Source organism: Micrasema longulum, unplaced genomic scaffold (assembly GCF_059751315.1).
Source record: "Micrasema longulum isolate JH-2025_06_02 unplaced genomic scaffold, ASM5975131v1 h1tg000570l, whole genome shotgun sequence".
Taxonomy (NCBI): Eukaryota; Metazoa; Arthropoda; class Insecta; order Trichoptera; family Brachycentridae; genus Micrasema; species Micrasema longulum.
Window position 1 is genome coordinate 183,753 of NW_028277766.1, and position 27,010 is coordinate 210,762.

Genomic DNA, 27,010 nt, shown 5'->3' on the forward strand with positions numbered 1-27,010 from the left:
TAGAAATTGCAAAAATCATAAATTCTTTATTTGTTGGTATTATCGCCATGTATACTGGTGTTCTTTAAACCCTGTCACATCCGAAACCACGTGATCAGATTGGGCAAGAAGACATATTAGCATATTAAAAAAAAAATTAGAATGAAGAAAATTTTTAAAAATAAAAAAACAAAAAAAACAAATGGTTGCTGACTTCTGCAGGGGAGAAGCGAGGGGGGCGTGGCTGCGTGGTTGACAGTGTATCAGACTCCCCACTCCCCCCTCCTCGTTTCCCGCCCACGGAAGTAAGCAACCAGTTGTTTTATTTGATATTTTATTTTTGCAAATTTTATTCGTTCTAAAAAATATTTTAATGTGCCAATATGTCTTCTTACTCATACTGATCATCGTGGTTTCGGATGTGACAGGGTTTTAAAAACACCCAGTATATCGTATTGAATGCCCTAGGTATAAAACAAACCGCCTCGTGCTAAGAGCTCAGGGGTTCACAACAATTTTAAAAATAAAATAATAAACCTTAAACACATTAAATATAAAGAAATACAAAAAACTACAAAAATCAAAAATCTTCTCATACGTATATGTATAAATTTATCATATATTTATTTATACATTTTTTTCACTTTTTACAAATAAACATGAATATTTGAACAGCAGTAAGAATCCTACACTATTTCTTTAATAGCAATTTTAAACTTGATTTAGTGTGAAAAATGTCAAAACAGCTGATCCGGTCCGTAGATGTGCAATATTGAAATATATGAATTAGAAGAATACTTTGTTGTAGCAATTTCTACATGAAATACTACACTATGTCTAGTAGTCCTGACAGGTATTCGAAATTGAATCATATTTAGCAGGTAGAGTCCAACGTGCCATTTATTATATTAAAGAGAAACATCAAATCAAGTGTATTCATTAAAAAGTCATAGTTAACAAAAACAATATAATAATTATGCAAGCTGGTTTAATCTTAAAAATATTTATTTAGTAATTTCACTGTTTTAACAATGTACCGATGTTTTTTGTTTATGAATAAACATCTCATTAAAAAATAAATATGTATGTAAAAAAAACATTAAGAATTTGCTCAACAACTTAAACGTTTTCAAAATAATGTTTTTTTTACGTATGTAAATAAGTGATTTCGTGTGTATTTTTTTCTTTTGTTTAATTTATTATATAAATAAAAAACGAGTAATACTTTAATCCACAAATTTGGAAAATCCAGTGACCGGTTTCATCGCTTTCGCGACATCTTCGATACTGGTATCTTTATTGAGGAGTTTAATGTATTTATACAAAACAGAGGTAAGGATAGATAATTCAAAATTATATGAAAGTAAATTAAATAAAGTTATTTTTATTTTAAGGATCATTATCAAAATGTTTTTGCTTAACTAATGAGTTGATATAATGCTATTTTAATGAGTTTAAGTATTTTATTTTTAGTGTTCCATCCTTCGTGAGTGTGATTTTTGACAATTATGATTTCTGAAAAACAAAGGGTAAAAAGTCATTAGTAAAAATTTATAACAATGGGTAAAGTAATGGAGAATGCACGTCTGTTATCTGTTCATTAAGTAATTCTACGTTGGGTTTATTTTTAATTCATTTATTTCGGTAATTTATAGTTTGTCAAGTTTATGGACTTTAGGTGTAATATGAATTATGAACTTCCATCAAGAATTTTCACTTACAAACTTAAATCTTTTGTTTAAATTATTTTGTTTGGAGAACCCACAGTTTTGCATATTTATAGTATAACATATCTGAGAACATGTCCATTTTCGGTACTTAGATTATTATTAACTGAATTTATAAGTAGTATTTACTCTCATGGCGCCTTCTAAATATTGTGTGTGTAGGCTTGTGAATATTTTATAACTCTTAATATAATAATTTTCCGAAATCCCTGAGTTTCTAGGAAACGGATATCAGCTCCCACCTCCCGCAATGTAATTTTCACATATTCCCGTGTTCAATGAAAGTGCTTCTCGGAAAGCCAGGACAAAATTTATTAATATTTCATACAGCAGTAGGTGGCTCCATCGGAACTTGTCTGTGTTCAAACCGCATAACGGCACAGCTTGGAGGCTCGGCCGGTTCGTAACTCGCGCACTAAATAGTTCCGGAAAATGTCGCTAGATGGCCACTAGTCGTTACTTCGATCGGTAAAAACCTTTATTTTAAATAATTAATGCTAGTTTTCGTCAAGTGATAGTTTTTGATAAATTATATTTTTGTAGAAATGAAAATAAAAAAACAATTTTAACAAGCAAATTTAAGTATTTTTACAAAAAAAGATCACATCGCTAGCCCAAAGCAACATCTGCAGTTTATCTCGAAATAAAAAATATAAAAAACGGTTTTATCTCAATGTTGCTTTTGGCTAGCGACGTGTTAAATAAGCAAGGATTCCAAAAGTACTGTGACATAATATACTAACAAGTAAATTCAGTCCTATGATAAATTGGATATAAAAAATGATTTCTTTCACGATGTTAAAATTAAAGAATTTAATTGAATTGTACCCACTTAGAAAGGTATATACCATACAAACAAAAAAAAAACAACTTATTTAAACGTAAAATGGTATATATAGTAACGAGGCACCATTGACAATCATTGCATTTTTTGAAATAAGCATTGTATTTTTTTATCAATAAAACTAAAGCTTTGCTTTAATGTTTTTGTTTAATTACTCTAAAAATACGAAATAACGTATACCATTATACGTGCGCATGATTCAATTGTACCGCGAAGTTTCTCTAAAATGTATGAAAACGAAAATGATTTTGATTAAATATGATCAAAAACAGTTGTAGACGTTCACATAATACAAGATTGGCTGGAACATAATACTCGTACATATTATTATTTGATTTTTTTTATGACAATGTCTGTAAATAAGCAAAAAATCACAGAAATATTGAGAAGCAGATATTTCGTTAATTTTATTATTATATACATATTTTTCATTTCTTATATTTTACATTTGCTGTATTTATCTTAATTTAAATTATTTTCTGAAGCGTAAACAATTTTTTTGGTGTGTGCATGAGTGTCCTACACAAATATACAAATTTTATGTACATACTGTTTGTTTACCCAATAAAATAAATAAATGTATTTAGTTCAAATACAAGGCAAAACCAAACGAGATTTATCTTTTTTTTATATTTCATGCACTAACTTTGTTATTATTCATTATAATAAAATAAAACTTTGTTTTTCTACCGACTTGTTAGTTAAGTATACCTTCATAAAGAAGCTTGTGTAGCTTTGAGGTTTCGACCGGTTGGTTAGTAGAAAAAAGGGAAAAATAAGAGACTTATCTGATTTTATTATTTAACTACCTAGGTTTTTGTTTATGATTGCATTCCAAAGCCAAAAAATAATGATATATTTTCAAATATTGAATTTAAGTAGGTACTTGTTTATGGTTGAATTCCAAAACTTAAAATAATTCATTTTCAAATATAGCATTCTTTTTGCATATGTCAAATTCGGCTCTTCTCACCAACAGGGGAGCACTTTATTCATGAATGAGATTTTCAAAAATGTATTTATTTTAAAAATAAATAAATGGGAAGAAATTATGAGAAATGTACAAAAAAAATCTGATTGAGATCCATAAAAAGCGAATGTTGTTTGTAAACATTAAAAAACAAACTTTTTTTAAAAGAAAAAAACACATCCTTCTATATTTTTTTGTAAATTATGCATTCTCGTCGAATGCACCCCTGGTAGATCGATAAAAAAACGATTTATGCTTCTAACTTTTTTTTTCACAGATTCGATTGAAAATTTTTATTATTATTATTATTATTATTATTATTATTATTATGATTATTATAAATAAATAATATAGAGCCATTTTCGTTATATAATACCTCAAGGGCGCTTGACATAGTGATTCTATTGTTAAATAAATTTAATTGAAGCTTTTAAATTTGTAATTTAATTAAAACAATTTATTTTGTTGTCACTTGCTACGGATTTATTCAAACGATTTAGAGAACAAGTGGGTTTTAAGTTTTTTTCCGAAACGTCACTTCACTTTCACAGCCTCGCACTTCTGCTGGGAGAGCATTCCATGCCATAGGGCCTGCGAACGCAAATGCGCGTTCACTAAATTTAGTGCGCTGTTTGCGTAGAGGTATAATAACTTTTCCTCTCGCTGTAGACGTAGCTGATCTAAGCGTGAGACGCCTGTCAGCTAGTTCATCTGGAATGCATAGTTCCTTTAGATATTCCGGAGCAGAGTTGTGCAGTGACTTATACATAAGCCAACAGAGTTTGTATTTTTTTTTTTTTAAGTTGTGTGTTGTGAGAGTACCGGGTCGTGTAGTGGTTTACTGCATACTAAAATAAAACAGGGACGAGTTTGAGTTTTGTCTATTGTCTTGTTAACCTTAATAATAAGTTAAGGAATGCTATCTTTGTTTAGATTTTTATATTTTACTTTTTGTGCTATTACATGTTCACTTAATTGCCATACTTACTAGTTCTTTGCCCGATGTATTATTATTGCGTTTTTTAAAATTATTTTTTATTATTAACTTTTTAAAATCATTATTATGTGTTTGAAATTCTATTTGTCGATGCGTTTTTAAGCTGCAAGACTTTTTGTGATTTTACATTACATTTTTACATTTTTTATTTTTTTTTTTGCACCACAACAGGCCAGGAAGCCTAATTATAGTGGTGAATTACATCACAAAGCACCCAGGCTTGAGAAAAATCACACTTTAATTTTTGTGTTCTCACCGGGAATCGAACCCGGAACCTGCCGTGTGTGAATCAAGCGTCTTGACCACTACACCACGGAGGCCGCCGTGATGTTAGCTATCATATTACATAAATGTTATCAACTATCAAATATCTAAATTTAGTAAATGGGGTCTAGAATTTTAACCGTCCATGCGCTCAGTAGCTGCAAGACTTGTTCTTATCTAACTTCTAATTTTATATATTTGCTTTTTATTTCGTTTTTAAAATATAACTTAAACTCTAAACTTCATTGTCAAATAAAAATTTTAAATATAAAAATGTAAATAGGGGCTAGATTTCTTATTGTCCATGCGCTCTGTAGCTGCAAGACGTTCTGTTACCTAGATCATTTATATCATAATTGGAGACGAGGAACTAGAATCCCAACCGTCCATGCGCTCTGTAGCTGCAAGGCGTGCTGGGATATTTATTTATTGTACAGCGACCTTTAGGGGATTTTCACAAAAATGGCGCTATATAAATTATCCAAACATTATTATTATTACGGGCCGGGCACCGAGCGCCTCCGCCGGCGGAATGTCGCATGTCGCCGAGAATACGCCGGCGCCTGGCGCCAACGGCGCGCGGTGGCGCGCGTTTTGTTTTCTTTTGAAGAAAGTATCTCCGTTATCTCGGCGCGTCCAGCTTCCCAACATTGCGCGAACAAGCCTTAATCACTGCCTACATTCAGGGTCTCAGGCACGCGCGAAATCGCCAAAACGCACGAGCGACCGATCTTTTCGCTACCCCAAATTTCCTTTCCAACACACAAAAATGTTTTTTTTTTATTTATTTATTTATGTATTAACGGACATTGTCCATGTTTACAATTTATAAGGTTGAAATATTACAATAAAAGAATAGTTTAAAACATTTTTTTTAAAAAAGAAAGAAGCATTGACAAACATAAGGAACATCGAGACAAGATCTGGACTATTTATTTAGTGCTCGTTTAAATCGTTGTAAACTTAAACCAAAAAAGTCCAGATCCTGTCTTGAGTTAACAATACGACAAAGGCGGGTCATTGGAGAATTTAGGCCATAGTTTGTTCTATGCTGATCGATGAACAGTACTTCATTGTTTCTCAATCTACGAGTCGGAATATTGAATTTTACTTGTCCCAGTAATGATGGAACATCGATTATACCATTTAGTATGCCGAACATATATATGGAGTCAATATTAGTTCTACGTTTTTGTAGACTAGAAATATTTAACATTGACTCTATTTCAGCATAAGAATAATTATTTTTGTTTGCATGCCAAAAGAAGAATAGATTTAAAACTTGCCACTAATAAAATGGAAAAACATATGAACTATAATAATTTGCATACCCTTATGATTTACAACGCTCATTCTACAATAGTTTTAGTTTCGGAGTTATAAATCTTTTTTATATGTATTGTGATATATCCGCACTTTAAAAATATGTTTTCCTATTAACTTCCACGCATATGTTTTTATAATGGCGTAAAAACATTTTTTGTTACTGTTAAAACTAAAAAAAAAATTGAAAGCAATTACTGTAAATCGGTGGATAAGTTTTTTTGTATCGTCATTTAAAACATATTTTACTTACGTGTACATTCAGTAAAATTATTACTATTTTTTTATTTAGGGAGGTTTATATGACTTAATTTTTTTTTAATACCTCAAGGGCGCTTTACATACATAATATCCCAAGCCAACTTTTTCTGAGCCCCGATAACAAAGGGAAGTTTACTGAGTTTTCTTCGACTGTGTATGAAGAAAAACCGATATTTGTGTACGAAAATGAGTATATTTGCACGAACATTTAAAGTATCTTTGTCGGTAATCTAAAATTAAACGTGTTCAAAAGAAAAAAAATGTATGCATATTCTGCTTTTCATACAGAAAACTTAATTTAATTTCTAGATAAAATTGAAGATAAATGTTAACTTCCCATTCAGCATATTGGTACTTGGGACTCTAGATTCAAGTTTGCAGTTTTAAATTCTAGTTTTTTTTAATTATTTGATTTACTAATAATATTATGATTACGATGCTTCTTACACTTAGATATTAGAATTAGATAACAAACTACCAAATACGTTTTTATGTTGTTTTATAGCAGCTTCATAAAAATAAGCCGATGAAAAATTTCGACGATTGGACGATTTGGCGATTCGGTACATGCTAAAGGTCCAGTTTGTCCCGATATATTTTTTGTGCGGCGATTTATTGTTTCGTTTACCGAGACAAAAATTTATGACTGCTATTTATCAATTCTGATGTTTGTAGTTTATAAGATGAAATGCCTCTTTATTACATCCAAATAAATATATTTTCCCTACCTACATTCGAAAAATAGCGTTTATTGTGGTTAGTTTATTACCATCATTGAATAAATTTGAATTTGAATTTATGTAGTGCGTTAAAAGTATTACAAAAAATAATCATTCATAAGCGCCGTGATAATTTAACTTCAGTAGGTAGTATATTGTTACGGCGTAACTTTTTATGCTACGTTTAATTTGTAAATAATAATTACATTAAAATAAAACAAGAGATTTAATCCTCATCTTTAAAATACTTTATATTTGATTCTCCAACCTCTTAATGTTCCTTCACGTACTCGGAAATTATTAAATTCTGTTCCTCGGTCATCGTAAGACAAATTATTATGGTTTCTAAGCACTTCTACCCAGAATGACTCGTTAAGAAAACCAGGATATAAATTATTTTGGTTGTAAATTTAATAATCAATTAAAAAATAAATCATTAATATCCTTGCGCCTATAATCAATCTATCCCATAATGTTTGTCCATTACAATATTTACCTACTTGTCTCTGCTTTTCTCCTTATTGTTTCGTTATAATATATATTTAAAATTAACCTTGTCCATAAATTAATTGAATCGATCCGGCGGCTAGTGTTGCAGACCCACGGATCAGAGGTCCGAGGTTCGAAACCCACTCTATCCTAATTTGATTTCCATTTTCTAATAGTGAATTATTTACAACTCTGTGCATAAAGTTTTTTTTTTCATTTTTTTCTCTTTAAAAGCAAACAATGATCCTGCGGTTTTAATGAATTAAATTTAAATAATTAACAGTAATAAAATAATTTAACAATAATCTCTTTGTTTTTAACCAGTTTTTTTTTCTACCGTCGGCGTCCGTTTCAAAGCTACGCGAGCTTCTTCATCAATGTATACTTAACTAATACAATATACGAGCCCAATACTCGTACCTTGATATTGAAGCTTGTGTAGATTTGAAACCAGTCTGTTGAAAAAAAAAGCGTTTTTTTTTTTTTTAAAGGAATAATCCGCTAAGCCTCAATTCCAGAAGCTTGTCAGCAGGTAAGAAAGAAGGGATGTGGAAGGAGGTTATGAATAATACACCACAACACCCAGACCAATTGAAGGGCTGAAATCAAAAACAGCGTACGTCAAGAGAGTAAAATTTTTCAGGAGAGCGCAAAAACTTCACAGCACATGACGTGTGTTCTTTTTACCCCAATCAAACAAACTTTAAAGCCTTGTAGTTCGTTTTTTCCACGAGTCGTTTTTTAATGAACAGTCTTCTAACTGCCGGAAATCGAACCCGCGACGCCAGTTTCACAGTTGGCCGTTGAACCAACTGCGCTACGGCGCCTTAAAATCGAAATAGTTTTTATTTATTTTATTATAATGAATAACCACAAATTCAGTACTTCAAATATAAAATGTAAATTAATAGTAAGTTTGAACGCTTTTCGGGCTGCATTCGTTGCTCGCTTGTCGTGTGCGATTGAACATGTTGAGAAGTGCACTCGATATGAAATGCGCAATGTTTCCAATCTCTGGTTTGCCGTGATATTGCACGAGACTGCAACATGCAGTGACTCGTGACTACTCATTGCATCACACGGGAACGTTACCGTAAATACAACTTAGGATTTACACAGTTGCATATTCCCAAAGCCAACTCATTGACATGCGCTCTCCTTTGTTTACTGAATATCTTTTCTTCTCCGCAGTCTAAATCCTGGGGATCGGTTTGCAGCAAAGTCCCGCATCTCGTCCTCAATTGGTCTCTATTTTCTGCAGCCCTCTTCAGCTCGACATATGACGCGCAGTTTAAATCTTCGCACACTTGCTCCAAATATTCCCGTCGGGGGCGCCCTCTATAATTTGTCCCCTAAGCCATCCCCTCTATGATGTCGTGCAGGAGACCCTCATGGCGCATAATGTGGCCGATCCATCGGGCTCGCCTCTCTGAGATGGTTTTGATTAGGTGCCTACCTTCTTCGATTCTGTTGAGAACCTTGTCATTAGTGATGTGGTCTCTCCAGCAAATTCCTAATATTTTTTTGTAGCACCACATCTCGAAGGCCTCTAGCCTTTTTTTATCTCTTTCGGTAAGGCACCATGTCTCACAACCGTACATCAATATGCTCCATACATATGTCTTGGCAAGTTGCTTGAGGAGTTTTAGATTGATATTATTCGACTCAAAAATGTTTGATTTATGTTAAACGCAAGCCTCGCTCGGTGTATGCGGCAGTCGACTTCTCTTTTTGTTCTCCTATCCCAGGTGATCCTGCTTCAAGGTACACAAACTCTTTCGCGTTTTTCAGAGTTGCTCCTGACATTACTATATTTATTCGTTGCTCATTACGGGCCACAGTCATTACTTTGGTTTTGTTCCTGTTTATTTTCATATTATATTTATTATTGAATACATTTGCCATGGATAACAAAGGTTTTAAAAGTATGTCCTTTTTGAAATATTTATGTATAACGATTCCTGTCATGTCAAATCCTTCAAACCCCCTTATTATTTTTTTCATTTATCTTTTTTTGTTTCCCCGGGGTGAGATTTGTTCCTCGCGTGTGATCTTCATTTCCTCTCGTCTCTGTCCATTCTTGTCCAGTTACGTTCGTTATTTTTCCGTGCTGCAGTCGTCTTCCACACAATCTATTTATCCTTCGTTCATACCAAAATGGACACCAAGTCAGCGGAACAATACGCACCATCCCTCGGTTACAGCAGTTCCAAGAATAAGCGAGCAGCCTCTTGGCCACATGTCCGGCTATGATACATACAGTCTACAATAGCTACCGTTCGGATATCTTTTTTTATTTCTTTAGCCATAATGTTAGAACAGTGCTTTATTTATTTATTGTTTACTTTTTTTGCATGAACACTTAAAAAATTATCTACTCTTCTTAATGTTTATTTCTTGTAAATTCATTGATATAATTTAATATTGCTAGAATTCCACTCGTCCGTGCGCTTCGTCGCTGCACGACGATTGGTAATCTTGCTTCAATATGTAAATGTTATCAACTATAAAATACTGAAATTTTGTAAATGGTGTCTATAATTTCAACAGTCCATGCGCTCAGTGGCTGCAAGACTTGTTATAATCTAACTCCTATTTTTAAAAATGAGTTTTTTATGTTTTTATTTTAATATCATTCAAACACTTCACTTCATTGTCAAATTAAAGCAAAATGTAAATGGGGGCTAGATTACGTACCGTCCATGCGCTCTGTAGCTGCAAGACGTGCTGTAACCTAGCTCCCATATGTTAAAATTGAAATATATCATAATTGGAAAGGAGGAACTAGAATCCCAATCGTCCATGCGCTCTGTAGGAACAAGACGTGCAGGGATACTTATTTATTGTACAGCGCCCTCGCGTTGATTTTCACAAAAATGGCGCCATATAAAATATTCAACCATATATCTTTATATTGGTCTGCCTTTAGGTCGTTTTTGTTAAAATACATACATAGTTAAAACAGTGCCCTATCTCCCAATATTTTTTCTACGGGTTTAAACCGTCTAAACCATCGCAACCCTTTCAGCTTAAATAAAAGCCTATATATTTTTTTATTTATAATAAACTTTCGAAATGATGAATAATTTTTCTTTCGGTTGGTTTAGTTTTCTAGCTAATTCCCAAATGTTTCCCTCACTTGTGTTTCCCTCACTTGTGTTTCCCTCACTTGTGTTTCCCTCACTTGTGTTTCGGGATATTTTTTCATATATTTTTATTTACTTGTTTGAGAAACGAGCCAGAAAGCCTACGAGTTTATAAAACTACCCAAAAAATATGTCTCTACCTGATAAATATTAATATTTTCGTGCACTTTAAATTCACGATTGAGTTAAACAATTTCGTAACTTTTAGACTATTTTTGTGTGTTTATTATGAAATGATTTTGAAATCGACCACCCGATTAGCGAGTCGATGTATATCTATTAAATTACCTATTTAAGTATATTTTCTACTAGATTGTCGGCCGTTAATAATATCGTCAACTACAGATACATTTTAATGGAGTTGCTCGTGCATAATTTATAACTAATTATAATTAGTAGTTGCGATTTACGTCTCGTTAGAAGATTAATATTACATCGGGTTCTGCTTGTGTGCAAGAGTGATCATAATAAAATCTGGTACATTGTTTGCGCACAGGCCGAGTGATTGCGAGCAACGAGGATCAGATCCGAAGATTAAGATCAGACGACTTGTATGGATTTATTGTTTCGCTTTTTGCTCTAGATCGCCAAGCTGGCGTGTCAGTTAGTTGTACGCTTCGCAGTAATGCCTATTGGCGCCTAATAACCGTTCTGAAAGTTGTTGATGGATACTTTAACACCAGAATGTTGCTCTGATGGTTCTAGCAGAGTCCTATAATATACTTTCGGCGCCGTTCCATTAATTACAATATATCGTAACTTATATACAGCTTACATATCTAAAACGTTAATAAACACATTAGATTTAAATAACTAGATTACTCTTCCTTAAGAAAGTTATTAAAATTTTATGTTCCTTTTACGTACCTCGGTGCGATAACTTTATCTTTACTTCGAGTAAAGAGTAGATGTATTAACGTTGTTCCCAAAACAAGGATGAACGCCGCGCTTCTAGTACGTAGTAAATAGAGTTCTATAATTATTTAATAACATTCTAACTGAAAAAGTGACATCACTAGAATCAATTTAAAGACAAATTGAACGTAGTTATGCAGAAGGCAGCCAGCCATAGAAAAGTGAAACTGAGATAATAGCACTTTTGTGAAAAGGGTGAATAATCTAATCTACACGACAGTTGGAATGATTTTTACTTTAACAAATGATAAACAATGAATACACTAGTTTTTTTTTACATTAAAAACAAGAATCTAATTATGTGTTTGACCAGTTGTAACGATTTCTAAAGTACCGTAAGATTTGTCTAGTGCTTTGGGTGTTTTCTGCAAATTGAAATATGCCATTTTGTGATCGACACAATTTCCAGAAGATGATTAATACCGTTTTTTGTGTGAAAGCGGTCTGGCTGTTTTTAGCAGGACATAGAACTGATCTTACTGCACCCAATAACACCAATATCTATTTTTTCAAAATTGTGGACTGAGTGCTTTCTGCATAACTACGTTCAATTGGTGTTCGTACAATTGTATCAACATTTACATGTATTTATTTACAACTTTTCTGCCAATCTATCACTATTTTATATTTACCATTCATAACGTGTACTTTTTTTTTTGAGAAGTGCTAACTATATGTATATATATATTTTATAATGTATGATTTTAACGTATAAAATAAACGTATGGTTGATTCCATGGACATGTGTTGAGGGAGGGATTCGAGTCGAGGGGGCTAAATGCAAAACCGCCACTGTCCACGATCAGTGTTTTTGGCAAGGCCAACAAAACCTGCAGCAAAAATACTCCTTTTAAGTTCGATGTGCAACTTATGCGTGGTATATCAGCAGCACAATCACAAATGACTATCGACGTGCTAATTAGGGGCGTGATAACAATTTTTCACCGTGGTTGTTTATCGTACGCGCGGTCACAATGAAACATCCGTGGAAGTTATCGATCGGGATTATTATATTTTTTTAATATTGTCATACTTCAACTTGATGCTTGGCAACACCTAATATTAAATGTCATAATTCAAAATATTTACGTTTTGCAACGCATAATCAATCACATATTTGAATTTCACCCTTGTAAATATGGAGAATATTCCTAAGTAAAATAATTTAGTTTTATTTTTTGTTCACAATTTATCATGCTATTTATTTGTTTTGAATCAAATTGAGAAAGCTATTAAACGAAACAATTGTTGAAGGCGTTTGGCGTTTTGCAACGCGACCGCGATAACTTCAGCGTGTTCATAATTGTTCGTTGTGATCGCTCAAATACTTGGCATGTTTTTTAGCACGTCGATAGTCATTTGTGATTGAACCCCAGGTAGCGAAAACACTCTTTATTTTAAGTTGAATGTGCACATTCAACTTAAAAGGAAGAGTCATTTGGCTACTTGTTTCGTCGGTCTTTCCAAATACTGTGATTATGGAGAGTGGTGGTTTTGCATTTAACCCCCTCAGTTAGAAAATATGTTTTTCTTGTACATCAAATGCTTGTCTTTGTTTGTTCTTATATTGATGTGCTCAGTGTTATTTTTAATGAAATTCTTGTTTTGTATATTATTATTGTTATACTATTATTTACATAGTGTAACAATGTATATTATTCGTCCCAACTTAACACAGGACTTTGGAGTTTTATTGTTAATAAATAAATATGTATGTATCAATGTTTCAACTGTTCGTAAAAGATAAAGGTTCTCAAAACTAAGAGAGGAAAGTACGTGTATATATGAATTTTTAATTTGTAAAATAATTCGTGCTGTACTCGTTAATATGTGACGTTTATTTATTTACTTACCGAAACCATTTTTTAGATTAGCATTGAATAGTGTTTTCCTGTTAGAATTGAATAGGTAATTAAATCATTTATTCACGATTGATATCTATAATCGATTGTTAAGATCCTTGTTTTAAGTGACAGATAAATCTTGAACCCCTGAATTGCCTTTCTACTCGTGTTCATCTATCCAACACAACTATCATATTGAACTAAATATATATATTTATGGGAATAATTTCTCTTAGATCGCAAGCACGCGCGATCTTTACAATTTCCTAACCCATAGACAAATTCATCAAGTGAGGAAATCGCGTCAATGTTAGTTATGTAAGTATGTAAATAATATCGCGAAATGTGACTTGCGTATCGATACAATGCTGGCATGGCGGGCGCACTGACCCCGAGACCTCAGGCCAATTATGACCTTAGGTGGAAATTTTGCTCATTTTAATTAGTTCGGTTCGAGGAAGTGTTTTTTGTTGTTTTTATTATGTCTATTTGTAAAATCATTATTCATTTAATCAACATTCAGAACATTTCCGATCCTCAGATGTTGGATTTACTCTCATCCGAAAATATTACTGTCTTCCACTCATTGTGTCCAGCTTTTGTGAACTTTCGCCGATTTCAATCTGGTTTTACGCATTTTTGGCGTTAGACGTGTTTTTTTGTTGCCATGGCATAAAAATAGTCCCGATTTAAGCCCAATTAAAAATTTTTGGGCAATATTTGGGGCTAAAACACAAAAAAATAAAACAGCGAAAGAGGTGAAGAAAGCACTAGAAAATACTTAGGATTAAGAGATTTCGGAAATGACTATTGATGTAGTTATGTTTTAGAATCTTTTTTCATATTTCTTTTGAATTTTGACACAACAATTTATGTGAAAGTATGTACAATTATGTATAAAATAAATAATACACTGACACTCTGGAACGTGCCTGTGGGCCAGCGGAGTGGCTACATCTATAAATAAAAAATAAATTATATCGAATGTACCAATTGTACATTTTTTTTTTTCAATTATGTATTTGTATTTTTTATTGGATTAAATAAATAAATAAAATTTCATTTTATAAATACCGTCTCGAATTGCTGCCGTCATTGAAAGGGCCCAAAAAATATATATTATTTCGTATTTTATGATAATGTTTATGTTTATTGAGTTTGAACAACATTAATGTATTCAACACTGGTTGTTTTAATTTTTTTTATTCGATTTTTCCGTTTTTCAAATATTTTCTTCACACGAGAAAAGGCAAGCCAATGTTAGGTAATCTTATTGAAATATATCAGGTCTGATCTTAATTTTGTTTTTTGAAAATCAAACATATAAGTCAATTTTACACTCGCAATTTCTGAAAAACCTTAATATGGTATTTCTGTGACCGCGACTGTATATTTTTATAGCCATTATAAGAAGGTTAGTCAACCTGAAACCGGTGGCGGTAGATGGATATGATTATAATAAATTAAGCGATAGTAATTTAATATTGAATGTAATCAACAATGGTACCTATGTTTTACCACAGTATTGTTTGCAATAACCAAAATCGATTGTTTTTTTCTATATATGTATGTAAATTGTCTGCGGCTATCACGCCACTTAAGGAAACAATAATCATATATTATAACGCCTTTACTTTAATGTACACCAACCAGTAATACAAAATCCAATGAAGACTGTTTTAGATAAATTCTACTAAATACCCGTTATACCTGCATTCTTTCAATGAATTATAAATACCATAAATCGCCTGGCAATTCATAAATGTTGTTTTAAATGGTTAAATGAGTGTCTTGCCTAACAAAAACCGGCGCAAAGAGAGTGGTTTAATCTTATTTCTCCACTTAATTAGTATTTTTAAACGTTAAAGCCTCTTATAGCTTCCTTCTGTCGTTTTCAAAGATTTAATATGCAATTAAATAATAAAAAATATGTAAGTTATAAATTTAGTATGGTTGCGTCACCTTTCGGGTGAAATTAACTTTCCTATCCCTTTTTGGGAATAAATCTATTATATTTATATCACAATTGTTTTTGGTAACACTTAAAATTATATAAGACGTATATTTATTTATTCTTTCGCAGTTTTTCGTGTTATTATTTTTTTTATTTCAAATAATGTTCCCTTACTGAGGCGTCCGGTGCTAGGGAACATTTTACATAGTTTTGATACATGCTCTAAATACATAGTTAAACAAATTTCATTTCTACATTTATCCTACAACTTACATTAAAAATAAAAACAAGAGTATATTCGGTCAGTAAGCTCAATTATTCCAATATATTTATTAAAGAAACTTCAAAAAAATGATCAAGAAGTATTATTTTTTTTAAATCTCAGGAATATTATTGCATTTTTGATAAAATTATTTTTATAAAAATGCAAGAGAATTATAAATGAACCCTTAGATTTACCTGAAACTCGCTGTTAAATATTATTACTTATTAATTATTATATTTTAGCTACGTTTAAGTTAGGGGTAAGACTGATCATCTTACATTCATGTAACAAAAATTGATCAGGATATGCTGCGATCGGTGTACCAATGAAGTACCCTATGCACCATTAGGTGCTGAAAGGGAATGATGATGATGATAATATTTTAGTTCCAATACTTTTTTAATAACATGTTTCAATGTTTATCAAATAACAATGCATAATATGATTAATAATTACCGCCTGCATAGCCTTCCACAATGCATTCTAAATACTAACGAGTTTGTTCTTTAACAGAATTTGATTGGGATAAGCGCTATGAGAATTCGATGATGCAATTAATATAATTATTATAATACTGCAACCTTCCTTTCATTTCAATAACTAAATTGCAATAAAAAAGCATTCTTTCTAATATAGCTTATTACATATTATCGATACTAGATTTATCCGGCACTTGCGTCATATTATGTCATTCCCTCTAATTGTTCACCTTGCTAAAATTATGACGTCTGTACTTAGGAACTCAAATAGATACTTTTTTTATTTCGGGGCGACTTTTATCTGCATTAGTTATACCAGTTTTCTAAAAAAAACGATACATCTAAATTCGTTATCAAAATTTGCTATTATAGTTTTACTGGAGGATTCGAAAGAATAGGTGGTCTAGTGTTGAAATTTTTACTCAAACTGTAATCAACATGCTCTTTAAATATATTATCATTTATGAGTTTAATCAATTTTTAAAAAATAAAACTTTTTTCAAAACTTGCAAGAAAAAAATATTATTCACCAAATTGCGAGTTACGGTGTCGAGTTCAGGCTGTATAAATAGTCTGATAAAAAGTAAGGGAATCATAGGATTTTGCCAGTTTCCGCCCCATAAATAAATATCGTACAAATAAATCAGATATTTTTCAAACGATTATTAAAGGCATAATTTAAGACGTTTGTATTGCTTTTTAAAAACCATTTAAAAAAATAAAATAGTTTTCCTATTTAACTTATTATCTTCAAAACGTGAAAACTCATTTTTCTTAATTTTTATATGATAACCAATGTGCCGTAGTTTCGTTTAAATTTCAAGGGGCGTAATCTGTCGGTCGAAAGAAATTAATTTTGGTTATATTTATAATATGAAAATTCCTAAATTCCCGAATTCCACGCAAGTTGTGGTCAAATTAGTTTTGTTTTCAAGAAATAAAAAATTACAATAATCTCGCCAATGGTCGAAAAACTATTAAAACTAATATATCAATAAATAAATTTTAAGTAAATTTAAAGAATTTTTTTCAACCCGAGTAACAACAGCATTCTATATTAATTAATATTATTATTTTTCTTTTTGTTTCGTATATTTATTTTTTTTATATTTGAAATTATATAATTCCAACTACTAAATAAATACAACAGTGTAAGTCACTATTCAAGCACAAGAACTAGTCTCTTTTTTGGTACGTCAGAGTTATAACATTAAAAAAAATATAAAAGTAGATTGTAAGTGCGTCATTTATTGAGAAAAAAAAACTCGTTTTTTTATCAGAAATAATAGAAAGTAATTGTGTTTTTATCAAATGTTTTATTTACTTAATTTTTTTATAACGTGATTTTGAAAGAACGGCGTTTTAAAATGGCAAAATCGTACATTTTCTTTACGTTTTATCAGTCCACAGCCTTTACTACTGCGCCTAGTTGGCTTCTATTTCTTGTTTCCACGCGCCCATCTTCTGCAATTGTTGCAACACATCTTCAGGCGATCTGAACCACATGTATTACATTTTGCAATAAAATCTCCAATCGTACTGTCCGAAGTGTCGTTAAATTGAATAACTTTACAAAGGGCGCTATACAATGCAATATCGAATTAAATTTTACTTAAAATTTCAGTAAAACAATTGATGTTTTAACAAATTACAACAGGGATGGAGAATACCTTAAATAAGGAAATATGGAAGTCTAGGCATTTACAGGACTTATGACCTGTCATTGGCTGGTTTAAGTGGCCACTTTACACACTGTGTAACATTCACCATTTTGCCTATGTTTGAACATCCAAATTTCTTCAATTCTTCCATTTGTTGATTTTAGTGAAGTTGAAGAGCTGAAACCTTTATTGTTGTGAAGAGATTCATCTGACTTAATTATTTCACATACTAGGCAACGCCTGAAAACAATAATTTTAAAACTTTTTCTTGGACCGGTTGGTTTCATTACAATATTTGAGTTTGTCCAAATGTTCGTAGACAAAAGACTTAAACCAGCCAATGACAGGTCATAAGCCCTTTTTTTTACATTTACATTTTTTTTTTGCACCACAACAGGCCAGGAGGCCTAATTACAGTGGTGAATTACATCACAGAGCACCCAGGCTTGAGAAAAATCACATTTTAATTTTTGTGTTCTCACCGGGAATCGAACCCGGAACCTTCCGTGCGTGAGTCAAGCGTCTTGACCACTACACCACGGAGGCCGCTTTTAATGCCTAGACTTCCATATTTCCTCATTTAAGGTATTCTCCATCCCTGTGCTAATTTGTTAATCTTAACGACTCCCAATAGGGTGAAATCCAGTCTTTTCTCTACGAACAATTGGACAAACTCAAATATTGTAATTGATGTTTTGTCTTTAAATGGTTTTAAGTTTTGTTTTGGAAAAACATCACATCATTCACAATTTCACAGCTTTTGCTGGGAGAACGTTCCATGGGCCATACAGATTTTCATTCCACTGATATTTGATGGTCGTTTCTCCTTACAATGCCATTATGAAATGTTTAACAATGACCTTTTAATGCGAAATTTAATTTCATTAATATCTTATCATTTTTAACAATTTTATTTCATTTTATTCGCTTCCTTAATGTGGGCGTTTTATTTGGTACCCGTGTAGCTTTTCATTTCATTTCATTTATTTTTGCACCACTACAGGCCAGTAGGCCCAATTACAGTGGTGAATTACATCACAGAACACCCAGGCTTGAGAAAAATTCATTTTGATTTTTGTGTTCTCACCGGGAATCGAACCCGGAACCTTCCGAGCGTGAGTCAAGCGTCTTGACCACTACACCACGGAGGCCGCCTATAGCTTTTCTATAATGCGGGTAATATGTATTACCTGTAGGTACGTCACGTCATGTCAGTCTGCTTTACGACACGATTTCATTATTTGTTGAGATAATCGGAGTAATTCCGGAGTACGAGAAGAGTGGCAACTTTCTACCCGAGACGGGGCGCCCGCGCCCGCTCCTTGGCGACGCGGCGCGGCGCCCCGTCCGGTAGTACATAATATAGTACAACGTACTGCATTTATATAATACGTCGACGTTCTAGCTGTGGATTTTCCCCCATCACTTGTTGAAAAATAATATTCTACAAAAAAGTAATCAAAACCTTATATCTGATAAGTATGGTTTATCAAATGTGAGATGATGTTCATAACAATATGGTTTTTGACTCTTTCATAACGAAGTATTCAACCCTAGTTTAGCAGTGAAAAAAAAACCCGTCTTGTCGTTTCCCCTTTAAAGATGGGGATAAACAGCTACAACACTTTGTATTTGCCTACAAACCTCGCTTCCTCTACATTCATACCTCTTCTCATGAACGCACGCCGATTATTCCGACATTCGACATGTCCACCTTCAAGTATTGGATAAATAATAAATAGGCAGTCAATTACCTACTTCAATACTTTTTTATTTAAACCCTTTATTTATTGTTAATTTGCTGCATACCTATGTTATAATTTCTTTTTTAATTTTGATTTCCTTATTTTCTGCTGATTTTATTTCGTGTATCATATTTTTTATACTGTGTTCAGGTGTTTTGTTTTATTATAATTGTTTTTCAATATTAATTTATATTTTGTCAAAGGCGTAAGCCGTCGAAATAAATAAATATATTTTTTTTTAATATTATTATTTTGTCGCTTACATAAAACCGGGTAGTGGTTCCGTAGTAGTGTGGCGGATTTACGGATCAGAGGTCGGGATTCGAACCCCGCTCTACCACAATTTGATTATTTATTTTTTATCCAAAATTTATTTATAAACCCTTACGGATACATTACATTTATTTTAAAAAAATCACGATTAATGATATAATATTTTGGACATCTTTTGTAAATGTTGTCAGAGTCTTTTGTTATGTTTTGTCTGGTAGTTATTTACATCACCTTGAAAATAGTAATAGAAATGGAGACATTCGTTTAGGTTAATAGTACGAACGCTTATATTAGCTTTAATTTTTATATTTGAAAAACACTAACCCTTTTTTTGTCTGCGTTTATATACAAGTCCACGTATCGCATGTAAATACATGCCAACAAAGTATTCATAAGCTTACTGTACTGTTCGTTGGCGCCAATATTTGGGAACTGGCCAACGGTACTTTTTCATTGTGGCACATCATTAAAATAACTACATGAAATCCATTTTTCAATTCTTATTTTTAATAAAAGTGAGTAATAGAAGAGTTAAGTATTTTCTCTGTAGTGCTTTTTTTATAAATTTTATCAAATTTTTCTTTAAAAAAAATTTAATCAATTTTAAAATATATGAATTTCAGCCAATTCAATGTTTAATTTTTTTAACATTAAATTAAAGTGCTCTCCTGCAAAACGAACAACATACTGGGAACAGTATTTCTTTTGTCGTTGAATATTTCTTTAATTTTAAAAAGGCCATAGTCCTTCACAGTTGAAGGACCTCACCTTGCTTTCGCCCCCGAGTCGTGGCGTGACGTAATGAAATATGTCGTACTTTCGGGACCTTTTTTCTCGTGAATTATTCACGTGCGGATATATGGCGGAATGTGCCCGACCGGGGCCAGCATCTAGGGTTGCCAACCCCTCTGGAATTACGAAATTCTCCCGCAACCATGCTTACCATGCTTTCCATTTTTTAATCTCGTGACTCCCGGAATGGAGCTAAAATCTTACGCAAAGATTGCTGATGTGGTGATGGTTACTGTTTGTTTCGAGGAGTTCGTGTAGCTGTGGTGAGCGAAACAAATAGACCAGATGTTGGGTAATTTTTTTTTTTATGTAAAGACGAATGTGGGAAAGAAATAAGTAAATAAATAAAATGCTGAATTTCCAACCGCAATCTGAAATGCCGCATTTATGCGCGTTTTTTACATAGTAAATACACTTATATCAAAATGATATAATCGGCTCAATGAACTTCACGTAAAATTAAAAATATAAATGTGCGCTTACTCAAAATGTACTACTTGTAAAGTAAGTTCTATAAGTTATTGTGGCCAATCTGATTAAATTGTATAATTTAAAAAGAGATACCTAGTTTTTCAGTTACAAATTTAATTACGTGTTATAAAATACATAATACATATTGAGCCGCGATCGCCAAAACATCGTATCTGACAAAAACAATATTTTACAGGAAAACAAGTCTTCCTCTCGATTAACAAGGAATACACTTTGAGAATCGACCTCTATTTCTGCTACATATTTAATTGACATCATTAAATTGAAAAAAACGAAATAAAATTTTGTTCTCAAAGTATATTCCTTAATAATTAAGAAGAAAAAATATTCTCCCGTGAAATATTGCTCCGGTCGTTTACGATATTTTTTTAATAAACACATCACACATTTGATGTTAGGTAGTTGTTTTTTTTTACCTCCCGGATTTTCGGACGATGGAGTTGGCAACCCTACCAGCATCCCGTGTGATCCTTACCGCGGGGGGTGGAGAGAAATACGAGCATGACCCGGCACGAAGACTAAAGGGAAGAGTTAGCACAGAAGGTTGCGTGCGCTGTTGGAGAAAGTTAATACCTTATCTTGCCATTTTGTTCGATTGCAATATCATTGTGGTGCATCCTATCTACAAAATATTACGTTGACCATCCAAATAGCTTTTGGGAAATTTAGATTTACTCAACTCGAATTTTCCGTGCGAAAATCACAATAATCGTATGAAATTTCGAGTTGTCGTCATGTTAGTTTAATATGTTGTAACTTTAAACAAATGCAATTTTCAGATTTACTTTATGTACTTTAAATTTACGTTAAAAAATCAAAGTGTGGTTCTCTAACCATTTCTAACTATTTCTACACCACATTGTAAAACGAGGCTCGCACAGAGACATGCATATTTTATGGGCCCAAAAATTTTTAATTCTTTTTTTACTGATAATATTTCATTGATTCCAAACTTTCAAAATTTTCATTCTTTTAAAAAACATGCACTATCCTGGATTCAAACTAAAGATATGAACTCTTTTTTTCTATGATTTATTTTGTTGCCCTTTAATAATAAGGAATATTTTTGTGTTTTTTTTTAATATTCTTTATTTCCTTTTTTAATTACTATAAAAAAATATAATACCATATTTTATCTTTTAGAGAATATTTTATTTTTTCTTTCTTATGTTATACAAAAATATTACAACTGTCCATTATTTACTATAGGAGCAAATATTCATTAACATTTTCTTGTATACTCACGAACAGACCATGCCTTTGTGGGATTTTTTTGTTTACTATTTTTTTATTAATGTGTATTTCATTGATATGTAATTATGCTTTATTTTTTTAAAACTCTGATTTATTATTATGTTTATTGTAAAAAAACAAAAAATAAAAAAATATAAAAAAGTAATGTACCTACCTATAACACAACGTATATACTTTTTTGTTTTTTTTTTCAAATACGCTGTAATTAAAGTGCATTGCCCTATGTTCCACTGGGTGCAAATATGAATATGAATATGACAGTTAATAAATACAAACTAAATAAATATATGCGAAAAAATACTCTTCACAACTGGTAACAACAACAATAATTCTTGAAAGACAGTGCTGAAAAAATAATTTTCCAATGATGATGTAACGTCGTGTTACATCCAGCTAATTGAAATTGAAATACAGGTATTTAATCACAAAAAACTGACACAATGTGTGCACTGTTTCATTATTTATTTTCCACGACATATAAAAATAGATTATAATATAATTAAGACTTGCTACAGCAAAATGCGACTTTATTATTTAAAAAATAAGAGAGATATATCAAGTCTTGTATTTTGTGTGGACTTGTGTACGAGGTGTGTTCAGAAAATAACGAGATTTTTTAAAGTTCGCGGGTTTGGAGAGTCCGATTGTCATTTTTTTTTATTATCTTGGTATACGTGCTCCTGAAGTATGCTAAAATTTTAAGCTGTATCCATTGTTTTGGTTCAGCAATTGCAGTCGCTAAGGTTAGACGTGTTCGGCGTGCTCGGCGATTTTTGTCTTGGCGATCCAGATTGCCTCCCCTGGGACGATTAAGCCTTAGTTTCAACGTCATATCCATAAACCCGAGTTTCGTCACCTGTTATAACACGTTTAAGTAATTCTGCATCGTCGTTTACTTCATTTAGTGACACCTGAGCAACTTCCATTCGCCGCTGTTTTTGTTCAAAATTTAAGAAATTGGAACAAATTTTGCCGCCACGCGTTTTATACCCAAAACATTCGAAAAAATTTCATGGCATGAGCCAATCGACAATCTAACATTACCAGCGACTTCTCTGATTGTGATTCGGCGATCGTTCATAGCCATTTCATTCACTTTTTCCACGTTTTCATCGGTTGTTGATGTGCTGGGGCGTCCGGGCCGTTCGTCATCTTCAACGTCTTCACGGCCATCTTGGAAACGCTTAAACCACTAGTAAACTATTGTTTTACTCATAGCAGACTCACCATAAGTTAACATTTCAAACACTTTGCTACACTTTATTTCATTATTTATACAAAATTTTATTCAAATTTTTTGATCCGTTTTTTTAACAAACGAAAATCGCCAAGCTCATAAAAACACGTCTACCTTAGCGGCTGCCACAAAGTAAACAATGAATACAGCTGAAAATTTTAGCATACTTCAGGGACATGTATACCAACATAAAAAAATGACAATCGGACTCTCCAAACCCACGAAATTAAAAATTTCTTGTTATTTTCTGAACACATCTCGTATGTGACATCATAGCCACCACCCTTTTCACTGTAAAAAGGTAAATCGCGAAAATACACTGTTTGAAAAGAAAATTTTTACGACTGTATATTATACATACGTCTTTTGGAAAAGATGTGTGTGTTTTTTGACCGCAAACTCGATATTGTTGCATTACTACTGTATATGCGTGTATAGATTCAATTATTATTAATTATGCAGTATTGTTCCGTGTTCAGTTTAGTGTTATTGTTATTCCGTTGATTTTTATTGTTTATAACAGTGTGACTGGTCAGAAGTGGTTATTATTAATCAATAACAGTAAAAGGCCGACATGACTACGCATGCTAATTACAATATCAAGGTTTGCACTTCTTCAAGCTCTCCCAGGAGCCACCACAGACTCTCAAAAATATTCACCAATTTTAATGTGTGCATTATTTTAGTAAAAAATGCTTTAATAATTAATTTGTTTTTATAAAAAATAAAAATGTCTATTGGTATTATAAAAGGTAATTTCGAACTAATATAAAATGTTCCGTTTTCATACTTTTGATTTTCAAGACTCACATGCTCAACGAATAGGCAAGCGTAAAACCTAATTTTTCAAATACTAGATTTTTCACTGTCTAATTTATTTCAAATATTATCATCATAATAACCATATTAGCACTCCGTGGTGCATAGGGCACTGAATAAATACACCAAATGCAGCGTATCTTAATATTCGGTTACATACAGGTAGAAGATCAGTATTACGTTTCAGGTAACGATCGATGTAACAGCCAGTAAAATATTTAAATATAAAACCACTTTTAAAACAAATATTTCAATACGGACATATATATAGTTTCATAACTGTAAACCTGCTAATTGTTTATGCCCGTTGCAAAAAAGTTTAAAATAAAAAATGTATTTTTTAAATTAATTTCTCATCTCTGTTTCATGTGGTATTTAGTTTCGTTTTTTCAAAGGCAGTTTTTGCTTAAATATGTACCATTTATGTAAAAATATTACTTGTTTAATATCATGTTACCTTACATGTGTATATTTTTAATTATCGAGTTATTTTTGCTTACATCAAAGAATGTGGATTGTGGTCTCACTGCTATGCAGATGATACGCAGATTTATTTTTATTGCAAACCAGACGAGAGAAGTGTGCTTGTCAATTTAATTGATGGATGCATCAAGAAAATAGGAAACTGGATTGCTGAAAACAGACTAACATTAAACCCATCAAAAACTGAACAACTGTGGGTGGCTTCAGCCAGACGACAGAATTTGATCCAGGATACGGCTTTACCCAATGTAGGGAGTACCGCTTTACCCACCGTTAAACTACTGGGAGTTTTACTCAATTCTGACCTATCTCTTGACTCTCAAATTAGTAGAACGATAAGTTCATGCTTCTACCAGCTGAGACAAATTAAATGCATACGCAAAAATTTGCCGGTTAATGCCGCCCGTCAATTAATAAATGCGTTTGTAGTGTCTAGAGTCGATTATTGTAATGGTATCTATGCAGGTCTACCAATGAACAAAATGACTCGCCTACAATCTGTATTGAATCAATCAGTCCAACATCGCTTGCTTCGAAAAATAGCGTGGATGCTTGGACTAGAAAGAGATAATTATTCTTATGCTGAAATAGAGTCAATGTTAAATATTTCTAGTCTACAAAAACGTAGAACTAATATTGACTCCATATATATGTTCGGCATACTAAATGGTATAATCGATGTTCCATCATTACTGGGACAAGTAAAATTCAATATTCCGACTCGTAGATTGAGAAACAATGAAGTACTGTTCATCGATCAGCATAGAACAAACTATGGCCTAAATTCTCCAATGACCCGCCTTTGTCGTATTGTTAACTCAAGACAGGATCTGGACTTTTTTGGTTTAAGTTTACAACGATTTAAACGAGCACTAAATAAATAGTCCAGATCTTGTCTCGATGTCCCTTATGTTTGTCAATGCTTCTTTCTTTTTTCTTTAAATGTTTTAAACTACTCTTTTATTGTAATATTTAAACCTTATAAATTGTATACATGGACAATGTCCGTTAATAAATAAATAAATAAATGAATGTCGCAGCGAGACTTATTTTCGGAATCTCTAAGTTCAGTTATATCACTCCACTACTTCGGGAACTACACTGGCTACGTTTTCCACAAAGGGTCGAATACAAACTCTGTTGACTTATGTATAAGTCACTGCACAACTCTGCTCCGGAATATCTAAGGGAACTATGCATTCCAGATGAACTAGCTGACAGGCGTCTCACGCTTAGATCAGCTACGTCTACGGCGAGAGGAAAAGTTATTATACCTCTACGCAAACAGCGCACTAAATTTAGTGAACGTGCATTTGCGGTCGCAGGCCCTATGGCATGGAATGCTCTCCCAGCAGAGGTGCGAGGCTGTGAAAGTGAAGTGATGTTTCGGAAAAAACTCAAAACCTACTTGGTCTCTAAATCATTTGAATAAATCTGTAGCATGTGACAACAAAATAAATTGTTTTAATTAAATTACAAATCTAAAAGCTTCAATTAAATTAATTTAACAATAGAATCACTATGTAAAGCGCCGTTAAGGTATTTTATTACGAAAATGGCCCTGTATAAGTTATCTATAATAATAATTATAATACATTTCTACAAACCAATTTTTCACTCAAAATGGCGAGTCAATTCTCTCATTCTCTGTTGTGTGTGAATGTTCATTACCAAGATTTTCGCGCGCCACACACATTAGGAGCGCGTGTATTATTGTTTTGGCTCAGAGCGCGGAAGTGGCCGGTCGACCTTGCGCGGGGGGTTTCCTGCCAGCGCTTCCGGTCTTCTGCGCTAGGCGTTTCCGCCGCGGGCGCGGGTCCATAAATCATCGAACATCATGACACGCTATGACTTGTACCCATTATTGTCGCGATAATTATGAAGTGCAATGACACCCATATTTTAACTTGATAGTGCTTTTATTTTAGTAATAAAAGACGAGCAATAACTAAGTCCACAAATTTGGAATAACCAGTCACCGGTTTCATCGTTTTCCCGGCATCTTCGAGATTTGAATCGGTATTATAAAATGAAATGTATGTGATTTATTGTATAAATAAAAGACGAGTGATACTTTA

The 27,010-nt window shown here is 32.6% G+C and overlaps 1 protein-coding gene across 1 annotated transcript in view; it reads left to right on the forward strand.

The window, feature by feature from the left end:
- Window positions 1-27,010, forward strand: part of Src42A (Tyrosine-protein kinase Src42A) — a 203,849-nt gene that overhangs the window by 45,382 nt on the left and 131,457 nt on the right. The gene's annotated exons all lie outside the window — the stretch shown is intronic.